This window comes from Scylla paramamosain, chromosome 4, assembly GCF_035594125.1.
Source record: "Scylla paramamosain isolate STU-SP2022 chromosome 4, ASM3559412v1, whole genome shotgun sequence".
NCBI lineage: Eukaryota > Metazoa > Arthropoda > Malacostraca > Decapoda > Portunidae > Scylla > Scylla paramamosain.
In genome coordinates, this window is record NC_087154.1 from 9,111,403 (window position 1) to 9,120,000 (window position 8,598).

The 8,598-nt window shown below is 43.0% G+C and overlaps 1 protein-coding gene across 1 annotated transcript in view; it reads left to right on the top strand.

Moving 5' to 3' along the window:
* Positions 1 to 8,598, top strand: part of LOC135099710 (uncharacterized) — a 94,751-nt gene that overhangs the window by 69,553 nt on the left and 16,600 nt on the right. The window lies entirely within an intron of this gene.

Consider the following 8,598-nt stretch of genomic DNA (forward strand, 5'->3'; position numbering starts at 1 on the left):
ACAAACAAATCAGACGAAGAGCGGTAAGTATTTCACGATTGACTTTTCAAATTACACGCGAGGAAACGGTTGCAAAATTGCTGGGAAATCCTTCAACTCTCATGAAGCAAAAAGACATTTTTCCATCGTGTCGTGGAATGGGCTTCCTCGAGACGTAGTAGACTGCAACACCGTACGGACTTTTAAACGCCATCTTGATAAATATTTTACCTCATATCGGCGATTATCAGAGTTTTCTTGAAATCAACTTCCTTGTCTCCAGCAAACGGGGCCATCTTCATCTATTTTCATTCTTTCCTATAAAATTTCCTTTTTTTTTCTACTTCTCCAACCCCATTATGCATTTACTTCTTACCTATTTCCTGTACGGCTTATGCCGGAGGGAATAGAGGCCTTCTGCGTTACTGTCCTTTTCTACTACTATCACCTTCCCAGTAGTCCTATCACAGGACACGTCACCTTGAGAGGACCGCAAGGTCTGCTGTGGCCTGTGTATCTATGCAACTGCACTTAACTCTCCCTCACACACACAAACACACAAATCTCAAGATGTAACCCTGATGTCCCCCCCACTCTCTCTCTCTCTCTCTCTCTCTCTCTCTCTCTCTCTCTCTCTCTCTCTCTCTCTCTCTCTCTCTCTCTCTCTCTCTTCCACCTTCATCCCCGTTTCGTTTCATCCCCATTATGTTCCCTCTTTTTATCCCTTCATCCTCTAACTTAATCGTACAAAATTATTATTCCTCCCTCCTCCTCCTCCTCCTCCTCTTGGTTTAGCTTCTTCCAGTACATCAAATCGACCAAAAACTACTAAAGTCTTCCTAATCACCTTCATCTCGCGTCTTGCTCATTAACTAATAATCAAGATGTCTCGTCGACTTGTGGGCAATGTAAAAATGAGTATAAAATCGAGACAGTGTGTGTGTGTGTGTGTGTGTGTGTGTGTGTGTGTGTGTGTGTGTGTGTGTGTGTGTGTGTGTGTGTGTGTGTGTGTGTGTGTGTGTGTGTGTAAACGTGGAATGGTGTCAAGGTGCCTATGGCTGTGAAAAGGTGTTTGTAGCTTTGCAAATGGGAAGGTACATTGATAGGGCGGGAGAGAGGGAAGGGAAGGGAAGGGAAGGGAAGGGAAGGGAAGGGAAGGGAAGGGAAGGGAAGGGAAGGGAAGGGAAAGGAGGGAGGGAGGGAGGGATGGAGGGAGGGAGGGAGGGAGAGAGAGACGAGGGAAAGAGTATGTGATGGTAGTAGTAGTAGTAGTAGTAGTAGTAGTAGTAGTAGTAGTAGTAGTAGTAGTAGTAGTAGTAGTAGTAGTAGTAGTATAAATATTATGCCAACGCTCTATATTGCATTATTTTTACCACCCCCCACACTCTCTCTCTCTCTCTCTCTCTCTCTCTCTCTCTCTCTCTCTCTCTCTCTCTCTCTCTCTCTCTCTCTCTCTCTCTCTCTCCACCCATCCCACCACCCTTAAGTAACTTCACACTACTCCATACCATCACTTCAGTAACTTTTCCCATGACACACTCCACTTAGAAAAAAACAAATAAAAAAGAAAATTACAAAAAAAAAACATTACTATTTCTAAGAGTGTACTACAACGACAGCACACAACACAAGTACACACGTAAGGTCTGGGAGAAAGTGTTGGTGTACTTAAGGCATAGTGTTACTAGGGAACCTAAGAGGAGGTGTCTGGTGGTGGGCCGGGAAGAGTGTTGCCTTACTGTGTTGCTGGGTGTGTTGAGTTGCCCGTGTTGTGTTGCGCTGTCAGTACTCATATTTATTGCCTGTGTTCTCAAAGGTTATTGCGCTTCAAATGGACTTCTTTTATAAGGGTAATATAGGCTAATGTTAGGTTAGGTTAGATTAGGTTAGGTTAGGTTAGGTTACGTTAGATTAGATTAGGTTAGGTTAGGTTAAGTTTAGTTAGATTAGGTTAGGTTAGGTTAGGTTAGGTTACGTTAGATTAGGTTAGGTTAGGTTAGGTTAAGTTTAGTTAGATTAGATTAGGTTAGGTTAGGTTAGGTTAGGTTAGGTTAGATTACGTTAGATTAGATTAGGTTAGGTTAGGTTAAGTTTAGTTAGATTAGGTTAGGTTAGGTTAGGTTAGGTTAGGTTAGGTTAGGCTAAGTTAGGTTAGGTGAGGTTAGGTTAGGTTAGGTTAGGTTACGTTAGATTAGGTTAGGTTAGGTTAGGTTAGGTTAGGCTAAGTTAGGTTGGGTTGGGTTGGGTTGGGTTGGGTTAGGTTAGGTTAGGTAGGTTAGGTTAGGTTAGGTTAGGTTAGGTAGGTTAGGTTAGGTTAGGTTAGGTTAGGTTAGGTTAGGTTAGGCTAAGTTAGGTTGGGTTGGGTTGGGTTGGGTTAGGTTAGGTTAGGTTAGGTTAGGTTAGGTTAGGTTAGGTTAGGTTAGGTAGGTTAGGTTAGGTTAGGTTAGGTTAGGTTAGGTAACGCCGCCACTTCTACGTTAAAATTCACTTTTTTTTTATATCTGTTCTTATTCGTTTATATTTTTGTCTTCCTTTGTACTGATTATGTACTCTAATTCTATCCATTTACTTGTCTACACACACACACACACACACACACACACACACACACACACACACACACACATATTAGCAGACATTCCGGCACACAGCAGTAATGATCAGACCTAACCTAACCTAACTCACTACTAAACACTCTCCATCACAGCAGCGTTAAGCAAACTAACCTAACCTAACCTAACCTAACCTAACCTAACCTAACCTAACTCACTACTAAACACTCTCCATCACAGCAGCGTTAAGCAAACTAACCTAACCTAACCTAACCTAACCTAAGCAAACTACCCTAACCTAACCTAACAACCTAAGCAAACTAACCTAACCTAACCTAAGCAAACTACCCTAACCTAACCTAAGCAAACTAACCTAACCTAATCTAACTTAAACACACCACTTAATACTCCTACCATCAACACGCCCTTCTGAACTCCTTACTCAGACCGCATAATATACCTGGCTCTTGTTCACCTAACTCCTTACCTTGTCTGGGAGCGGATTTCACTCTCTCTCTCTCTCTCTCTCTCTCTCTCTCTCTCTCTCTCTCTCTCTCTCTCTCTCTCTCTACCCACCCCTAAGTCTCCGTTGCTCACACCTTCTCCAACGAAATGTAAACCTAAATGAAAACCCAAACATTTATCCTCTTCTCAGCTCAGTAAACCCACCTCGGCTGTAACACGACCGTAAATTATATGCCGGGGTGGAAAAAATATTCGGGCCGTAAAATTATTAAATGTTGTTCAGAATTTTTTTTTTCCTGTATTCGTCAGATGAGATATTAATGAGACGGGCGGTTTTTTTTTTTTTTTGTGGTGGTGGTGGTGGTGGTAGTACATAGTAGTAGTAGTAGTAGTAGTAGTAGTAGTAGTAGTAGTAGTAGTAGTAGTAGTAGTAGTAGTAGTAGTAGTAGTAGTAGTAGTAGTAGTATCTATAAAACACTAACACTACGTACTCTCTCTCTCTCTCTCTCTCTCTCTCTCTCTCTCTCTCTCTCTCTCTCTCTCTCTCTCTCTCTCTCTCTCTCTCTCTCTCTCTGTGCTGAATATTAAAATTTAAAAAATCATTGGCCTAAATTTTTTGTGACTTTCATCATCACCACCTTTCTCCTCCTCCTCCTCCTCCTCCTCCTCCTCCTCTCCGGCAAAAATCTATGAAGAATAACGGAAGAAGGAAGCGAAGGAAGAGGGATGGGAAGAGAGGAATGGTGATACGCAACAGGAAGAAAGGAAGAGACAGTGAAGAAACCTTGAAAAATCGGAAAAGGAGGAGGAGGAGGAGGAGGAGGAGGAGGAGGAGGAGGAGGAAAGGGAATGAGTGGTGAGACTATTGATACGAGAGAGAGAGAGAGAGAGAGAGAGAGAGAGAGAGAGAGAGAGAGAGAGAGAGAGAGAGAGAGAGAGAGAGAGAGAGAGAGAGAGAGAGAGAGAGAGAGAGAGAGACCCATACAATCCCCCATACACACCCCAACTAAACGGAAATCCTCATTCATTAACCAAACATCACCTTTTTTTTTTTTTTACTTCTTTCACTCATCCACAGTTACCCTTGCTTCATCCCCTTCCATCCCCCCTACTCCATAACCCCCACCCCCTACCAGCGCTCCGCCTGTTACCCTGGCACGGCTGTAACAGGAGCATCGGCAGTTTCGGGGGAATAATGGGCCAAGCCACCGGTTCTTTAGTATCAAGTATCTCGTCTTCTGAAGTGTCACGTTACCTTGAGGCGGTCGTGTTACCTCGTTCCTGGGGCCAAGTTCTCTCTCTCTCTCTCTCTCTCTCTCTCTCTCTCTCTCTCTCTCTCTCTCTCTCTCTCTCTCTCTCTCTCTCTCTCGTACGTTGTTTTAGTTTTTTTTTCCTTGTTCTTTTTTACTCTCTCTCTCTCTCTCTCTCTCTCTCTCTCTCTCTCTCTCTCTCTCTCTCTCTCTCTCTCTCTCTCTCTCTCTCTCCTTACACCCACCCACACATAAACACACACACACACACACACGAACGCACGCACGTACACATAAAACGTCTCTTTTACACATTTTTCTTCACTGACGTCTATTACCACCACCACCACCACCACCACCACCACTACTACTACTACTACTACTGTCTATCGTGTTACATTATAGTGCAACGTTATAGTATGCTACGTTTTATATTCTGCCGTGCTGTGTTCGTGATGTGATACTTATTGTAATGCATCGTATCTCGTGTTGCACTGAGCTGTGGTATGCTGTGCTATGCGTACAAAATATTTCCTGTGTCCTTGAAATTAACGAAAAAAAAAAAAGAAAAAAAAAGGTTAAGTGAGTCACCAGAACATTGTAAAAGGTTGAGAATGAGAAAGCATGTAGACAGTTAATCAATACCGCTGCAGAATGAAGAAAATGTGTAGAGAGAGAGAGAGAGAGAGAGAGAGAGAGAGAGAGAGAGAGAGAGAGAGAGAGAGAGAGAGAGAGAGAGAGAGAGAGAGAGAGAGAAACGATACTGACGTTAATAATGAAATAGCTGACTGATCTGGGAGGAACGAATAAAGATCAGGATCAAGATAACGAGACACAACAGGAAGAGGTCAAAAGAGGAGAGGAAGTATGTAGTAGAAACAATAAAGGATAATACGAAGACAACAACAACAACAACAACAACAACAACAACAACAACAACAACAACAACAACAACAACAACAAGAGGAGGAGGAGGAGGAGGAGGAAGATGAAGAGGAGACAGTAAACATCACCACCACTTCGAACAACATCCACAACAACAACAACAACACAACAACAACAAGCCGCCAGCAAATAAGTGCAAAACAGTAGCAACAGTAGTGGTGGTGGTGGTGGTGGTGGAAGCTTCGGAGACGGACAGAGAGCGGGTTAGTGGGTGGGTGGGTGAGTGTGTTGGGTGTTCCACGAAGCCTCTTAAAGGACGTGCGGTGAATCTGTGTGACTTTTGACGGCTGGGATGGTTACATGATACGGTGTCTTATGAGCTGTCCCTCTCCGCCCGTGTGCGTGCGTGTGTGTGTGTGTTTGTGGGTGGGTGGGTGGTTGGGTGAGGCACGGTGGTTCGAGATGACGTGGGGAGGGGTGTGTTTCCAGTGATTCACGGGTGGTGAGGTCAAGTGCCGGGTTTAAGTCTGGCGAGGAACTGCTGTGAAAATAAAATAGAGATGCAACTGAATAATAAAAAAAAAAAAAAAAAGCGGTAATGGTCTTTTAAGCGATGTAATAATAGAAGAAATGTGCGTATTATCTAGAAAAAAAATTAAGTAACTAAGCGTACCTCTCTCTCTCTCTCTCTCTCTCTCTCTCTCTCTCTCTCTCTCTCTCTCTCTCTCTCTCTCTCTCTCTCTCTCTCTACATACGAGCATCATGTGAGGTTAATGCGTGTGTTAAACCGAAAAAGAACGAAGTATGTTTAAAAGCACGATAAGAGAGAAAGAGAACAGTTACCACGGTCACGTAAGAGTAGAACACGCCGGAGCGCAACTTTATCCCGCTCACAGCATCACTACAGGGAAAAAACACAAGGGTAGATACGTATAACACTCTCCTCCCCCTAACAGACGTAACGAAGATGAGAAACAGAAGAACTCTATACAAAATTCATGCCATCTTTTCGTAATATATTTAAAGTGTAAAGAAATAAACACAACTTGGGAAGCCATAACATTCTATCCCCTCGTACCTTCAGCAAAAAGAATAATAAAAGAAAAAAATAGCACTATTATGTTACCCACGAAACACACACGTATAAATGCAGAAGTATCATATTTTCTTAGCATTAGTAAAGGAATACACAACTAAAACATTCATAACATTTCCCTGCACGTGCCTTGAGAAACACGAACACTATTAAGATCACATGCTAATGAACCACGAAACATATACGCAGATGTAACAAATTATGCTCGTATAGAAGTAACACCAAGAGGAGACAGAAAACGGGAATGGTAAGGGTGTACTATGGCAAGACTAATGCAGACAACCAAGCAAGTATGACAGCATGCACCGTTTAAACATATATGCTCTGCTCTCTCACCACGACTATTTTCAAAGGCCACAGAAATGACTAGCCGGGTCCTCAAGACTGTTTCTCCTTTACATAATGTAAAAATCTTGTTAATCTGTCACTAAAAAACATAAAAAAAAAACACACACACACCCCTAAAAACTCGCGTCACTTCAACTAGAGCTTTCTGAAACAGTGGAGATGCGACGCAGACAGAGGTGGTTCAGAATATGATCCTACAGAAGCGCGGGAATGTACCACCGTAACAGGAGATGCAGTCAAAATACGATGCTGAAACCAGTAGAGGACGCGGCCTTGTTAGAGCACCGAATAAACAATTACACGCAATGCAGAATCGTTTGGTAGCCTCGGTGAAGTAAAAGATCTTTGGCATGGCTGGGTATTTAGGTGACACATTCTCCCTTCCACCGTCTTGGGAGCGTGTTCTGAAACGTTCCGGCGGCTTTTCTCGACTACTTTTGACAGTAAACCTAACGTAAGTCGGTGTGCGCGGCTGGAGTACAAGATCCATATTCTTAAAACGCTTCACCCTTTCATCATGGCAATTTTCAACGCCAAAGATAATTACCCGCGTACTTGACACTTTTTTTCTCTATTCTTGATGCAGAAATCTTGTTATAAGCGGCGGATTCATGACAACAGCCTTGGAAACTGCAATTATTTCCACTAGCCAATGTTAAAAGTGTAACAATGAAGCAATGAAGCGTTAGAGAATACCTATGTAACGGTGTGTTTTCTCCAGTGGTGGCGCAGAAACCTTGTTATAATAAATAGGACACTTGAAAGCTGCAATGACCTCTACTACGCGATGTTATAAGTGTAAATATGAAGCATGGAAGCGTTTGAGAATACTGATGTAATAAGTGTTTTCCTCCAACGATGAAGCAGAAACCATGGTATAATCAACAGGACCCTTGAAAACCGCAATGATTTCTACCAGACGATGAAAAAAGTACACATGAAGGGCTGAAGCATTCGAGAACACGGTGGTAACAGTAACAGTCGTCCACGCCACTTTCTCCCTCCCCAACAGTACCGTCCTCTCGGGTTCACACACAGCTCGGGTTGTCTGTCGGCGGGTGTCAGGGTTTGGGCTGGAGGGGCTGGAGGGAGGGGGGGAGCAGCAGGCCTCTCTCGCGCCTCTCCCTTGCTACACCGCCACTACCACCACCACCACTGCCACCACTGCCGCTAATCCTACCACCAGCCAGCTGCCACGCCCACACACACACACACACACACACACACACAGATAAGGCTCTCCTCTAACATTCATAGCACTGTAAAAAAGAAGAAAACATTTGCATAGGCACAAAAAGAGAGAACAGGAGATTATTAACGGTCTTCCCTTGAACTCACAAAGTACTTAAAAAACTAAAGAAAACAATAAGTCAGACTATTTTTAGGTGATTATGGAAAAAAGTGTCTAAGGATAATATTGAAATAGGAGTTTGCATCCGGGAGCTATGTTAAGTTAAGTTTAGATTAATTCAGTTCATTAATTTCATTGCCTATCCCTTCAATGTGTAAATCACCGTTTTAAAAAGCATCATATGTATTTCTGCCCACAAATAACTAGTCTGTTATTTGAAATCAATAGACAAACGCTATTTCCACAAAACCTGTATCTAGTACCATTTAAAAGATCACGTTCTATGGCTGTTCTGTTACAATCAGTGCGTTATGTCTTATGTCTTGTAATACCCTCAGTTAAAAAGTCTAAAATTCATTGTGCTGACTTCTATATTAATAAATTCCAAGAGGCCTCCCAGTCACCTCACCTGCCTGCCAGTCACCTGCTGAGCCCCGCCTGCCCTCACACTTCTGGGCTTCCTGCGTGACAAGAGATAAGCTGTAGAAGATATTGCTCAGGCTTCTACACTTTAAGCTTTTGTAACGAGGGAAAAAATAGAAAGTGGTGGTGGTGGTGGTAATTGTTTTCGTCTTTCCTACCTTTCCACCCTCTTTCCAGTCCTCTCTCTCTCTCTCTCTCTCTCTCTCTCTCTCTCTCTCTCTCTCTCTCTCTCTCTCTCTCTCTCTCTCT